This window comes from Neophocaena asiaeorientalis, unplaced genomic scaffold (assembly GCF_003031525.2).
Source record: "Neophocaena asiaeorientalis asiaeorientalis breed wild unplaced genomic scaffold, Neophocaena_asiaeorientalis_V1.1 scaffold65, whole genome shotgun sequence".
NCBI classification, from domain to species: Eukaryota; Metazoa; Chordata; class Mammalia; order Artiodactyla; family Phocoenidae; genus Neophocaena; species Neophocaena asiaeorientalis.
Genome location: NW_020173215.1, coordinates 1,822,092 through 1,826,977, shown reverse-complemented (window position 1 = coordinate 1,826,977; position 4,886 = coordinate 1,822,092). Strand labels below are relative to the sequence as shown.

General features: G+C 36.4%; 1 non-coding gene across 1 annotated transcript; it reads left to right on the top strand.

The window, feature by feature from the left end:
- The first annotated feature begins 3,567 nt into the window (after nt 1-3,567).
- Nucleotides 3,568-3,670, top strand: LOC112399826 (U6 spliceosomal RNA). The gene has a single exon (XR_003003320.1). It is a non-coding gene; the product is annotated as a U6 spliceosomal RNA (small nuclear RNA).
- The last annotated feature ends 1,216 nt before the right edge of the window (nt 3,671-4,886 follow it).

Here is a 4,886-nt window from a genome sequence, read left to right as displayed (position 1 = left end):
GGATTAATGCTTATTCAATAACAAAACTGTTTTCTTTCTCCTCTGCTTTTGTGGAGAATTTTTCTTGGTTGGCAGGAGATTTTTTAAAGCTTATACTCTGCAACATTTTCCCCAATCTCATTTGCATCACATCACTTAGTGTATTCTCTGACACAAGTAACAGACTGTTGTAATTTAACATTGGGCTGCCTAACTGGAGCTTTTTCTTGGTGTGGCTCAAGCAAAGATTCAATTAAAGGAAAAAGGTTTTCTACAGAGAGATGTTAATTGACATTAGCTGCTTTCAAATTCTTGGGTGTTGAGTTCTGTGTTCACCACAGAGTCAGTGAGATTCTTTACACTGTTGTCTTGTGACTGCAAAACCCAGTTCCATTGCTCAAAACAGGCTGCAAACCACAAAGATAAGAAGCTCCCAAAGCCTTTACTTAGTGTATTAGTCACCTGGGGGGCTTAAAACAACAGAAATGTATTGCCTCACAGTTCTGGAGGCTAGAGGTCTGAAATCAAGGTGTTGGCAGGCCTGCACCCCCCCTGAAACCTGTAAGGCAATCCTTCCCTGCTTCTTCCTAACTTCTGGTGATTTGTCAGTGGTCTTTGAGGTTGCAGCTGCATAACCCAATCTCTGCCTTCATCATCACATGGTGTTCTCCCTCTGTCTTTGTGGCCATATTCTCATAAGGACACCAGTTACATTGGAGTAGGTCCCCACCCAATTCCAGTATGACTTCATCTTAAATAAGTACATCTGCAAGAATCCTATTTCCAAATAAGGTCACATTTTGAGGCTTGGACGGTTAGAGCTTTAACATATCTTACTTGAGGGGACAAAATTCAACTCATAACACTTAGTAAGAGTCACCATAACAAAGTTACCCTCCCTGGCCCTGCCAGGTGCCTCAATCTTCATGTGTTAAGGTGCTCTCCAATATTTTACTCCTAGTTTATTTTTTAAACAATAAAGAGAAAAATTCTCCCTGTCCAAGTTCTGAAGTATAAAGGAGTTGGCTGGCATTTGGAGGTAAAACTTAAAACTTTTGTTGAATTAGTAAGGGCTGGGCTGGAGGACACAGTTTCTGAATGCAGGTGAGCTTCCCAACACTGAAGCCCAGAATTCAATTCACCCATCCAGCAGCAGGGCAGCCAGATCACACATACATCACCCATGTAATCAAGATGTGCCCAGGTTTGACCTTGGCCCTGGTATTTTGCCGAAAGAGCCATACAGATGCCTACTTTCACAGCATTTCTCACATCCTGAAACTTGTGGGTGATCAGAGGTTGGGTGATATCATAATAACAGGGGACCATCGTAGATGATCAGCTTAACAGTGCAGCATTTCTCACATCCTGAAACTTGTGGGTGATCAGAGGTTGGGTGATATCATAATAACAGGGGACCATCGTAGATGATCAGCTTAACAGTGACAGTAACACAAACAAGAGTTTTGAACAAGGGATGTCATTTGGATTTATCAATGATCTGAATAACTATCTGGATAGTCCCTTTCAAATTATGGGCAAGTAATGAAGATTGAACTTGTGTTAAAATTCTTATTATCAAATTCTGGGAAGATGACAACGGTGGGAATGGCAAGCTTTTGGATCTTCCCAAATCCCAGTATAGAGAAAACAGTGAAATTAAAACAAAAAACAAACCAGTGTACAACATTTACAACAAAACTAGGTGACAAGGTACTCCATGAACCCCAAAGTGCGAACCAGCAAGAGTCACAAGATCAGCACATAATCAGCAACTGTTCAGGAGAAAGCAGAGGGAAGCCAGGAGACGACTGACAACCTGATAATAGGAGACACCAAGATGGCTCCCAGATCCTCAGGAGGAGGTGGGACAGTGAGAGCAGCAGCAGGAATGAGAGGGGTTTGCCCCTGGCTTAGCAGGAGAGGCAAAAGGCCTGCAGGAAGCCGGGCTGACGGGCTTAGCAGCACGCCCTCCTCACCTTCCATAGGGCCCTACACCCAGGCAAGATGGTCAGAGATGAATCAAAATTGAGCAGAGAGGAACAAAAGAGATGAAGGAAAGAGAAGGCCCAGATAAAAGTGGGGCAGATGAATAGAGGAAGAAAAACTCAGAAAAATCATTTTAAAATTAAAAATATATATACTCAACACCACACAGAAACAACAGGAGTTGTTAGAACAAAATATCCTTCTGATAGTCAGGAAAACTTAATTCATATAGAAATGAGTAACAGAAAATGTCAAGGCCAAATCCCGTACAAAGATGCTATGTGTCTTCAATAAAAAGTCCTATTTGAGAATTTTTCACATCTTGTGAGGATGAATTAAATTATCATTTTGCCACCTTAAACTTTCACGAGAAGGAAAAAGTTCAAAGTCTGGATAAATTACTTTCTATTTTGACATAATAAAGAATGTGAAGAGAAAGGGAATGGAATACATTGTTAGAAAAAATATTTAAAACACATTTTAATTTCACTAATCAACTTTTAATTTGTGACTACTAAAATTATTATAATAATTCTATTTTTAAAATTATTTTTCAGATTTATTATTGGTTTCTAGTTCTTTCTCTTACAACAATACTTGGTTTTGACCTTGATTTCAGCCAAGTATTGACATTAACTTCTGGTCCTCTAGCATTTGGAAAAAGTATCCATCAGTGCATAACCACCCTGTACAATTTATGGTCTGGATGGCAGAAAGAGAACATGGGTTCTCAGTGGGCTGCTTCCTTCCAAAAGGAGAATGAGAGGAAGGAGTTGGGCTATGCACCCTCAACATCTTTTTCTAGATTCTTCAATCAGATTAAGGATTTATCAATTATCTATAATAAAAACCACTTGAAAACTCTAATTTGAAAAGATACATGCACTCCAATATTCACAGCAGCACTGTTTACAATAGCCAAGACATAGAAACAACCCAAGTGCCCAACGACAGACATGTTTAAGAAGAAGGGGTGTGTGTGTGTGTGTGTATGTGTATATATAATTATATACATAATATTCCATTATATTATATATAATATAATATATATTATATTATGTATAATGGAATATTATATATATATATAAATGGAATATTACTCAGCCACAAAAACGTTTGAATTATTGCCATCTGCAGCAACCTAGAGAATATCACACTAAGTGAAGCAAGTCAGACAGAGAAAAACAAATATTATGTAATATCACTTATATGTGGCATCTAAAAAATAACACAGATGAATCTATATACAAAACAGAAACAGACTCACAGACATAGGAAATAAACTATGTTACCAAAAGGAGAAGGGAGCAGGGGGAGGGATGAATTAGGAGTCCGTAATTATCTGTTAACTCCTATACATAAAATGGATAAGCAACAAGCATTTACTATATAACACAGGGAACTATATTCAATATCTTATAATAATCTATAATGGAAAATAATATGAAATATATATATATAACTGAATCACTTTGCTGTACAACTGAAACTAACACAATATTGTAAATCAGCTACACTTCCGCTTAAAGAAATAAATAAAAAAAAACCCTTAGTAACTTAAAACAACAACAATTTTAAATGTTCATAATACCATGAGTTGTTGTCGCTTCAGCATCACATATACTAAAATTTAAACAATACAGAGGTTAGCATGGCCCTGAGCAAAGATGACATGCAAATTCACAAAGTAGTTCATATTTTTAAGGGGTCAATTTTTCAAGAAGATATAATAATTGTAAATACATATACACCCAACATAGAGCACCTAAATATATTCAGCAAATAGTAATAGATCTGGAAAGAGAAATAGACAGTAATACAATAACAGTAGGGGACTTGAATACCCCACTTTCAGCAATGGATAGATCATCCAGACAGAAAATCAACAAGGAAATATTGGATTTGAACCCTACATTAAATGGATCTCACAGACATTTATAGAGCATTCCATCCATCAGCGGCAGGACACTCATTCTTCTGAAGTGCACACAGAATATTCTCCAGGATAGACCATATGATAGGCCACAAAGCAAATCTTAGTAAATTTTAAAAGACTGAAATAATACTAAGTATATTTTCCAACCACAATGGTATAACTTGAAATCAACAATAAGAGGAAAGTTGGAAAATTTACAAGCATGTGGAAACTAAACAACATACTCTTGAACAATGAGTGGGTTGAAGAACAAACATAAAAGGGAAATCAAAAAATATCTCAAAACAAATGAAAATGGAAACATAGCACACCAAAACATTTGGGATGCTGCAAAAGCAGTTCTGAAAGGCAAGTTTACAGCAATAAATGCATATATTAAGAAAATAGAAAAATCTCAAATAAGCAACCTGACTTTACACCTCAAAGAATTAAAGAAAAAAGAATGAAGACCAAAGTTAGCAGAAGGAAGGAAATAACAAAGATCAGAGCAGAAATAAATGAAACATAGACCAGGAAAACAATAGAAGAGATCAATGAAACTAAGAGCTGGTTTTTCAAAAAGATAAACTTTTAGCTAGACTAAGAAAAAAGAGAAAAGACTCAAATAAAATCAGAAACTAAAGAGGAGACATTACAAATGATATTACAGAAATACATAGTATTGTAAGAGATTACCATAAGCAATTATAGACCAACAAATTGGATAAGCTAGAAGAAATGGGTAAATTCTTAGAAGCATACAGCCTACCCAAACTGAATATGGAATAGACTCACAGACATAGAAAACAGACCTGTGGTTGTCAAGGGGGAGGGGTGTGGGGGAGGAATGTATTGGGAGTTTGGGATTAGCAGAGGTAAAGTATTATATATTAGAATGGATAAACAACAAGGTCCTACTGTATAGCAAAGGGAGCTATATTTAATATCCTGTAATAAACCATTATGGAAAAGAAAAAAAAAGACTGAATCTGGAAGAAATAAA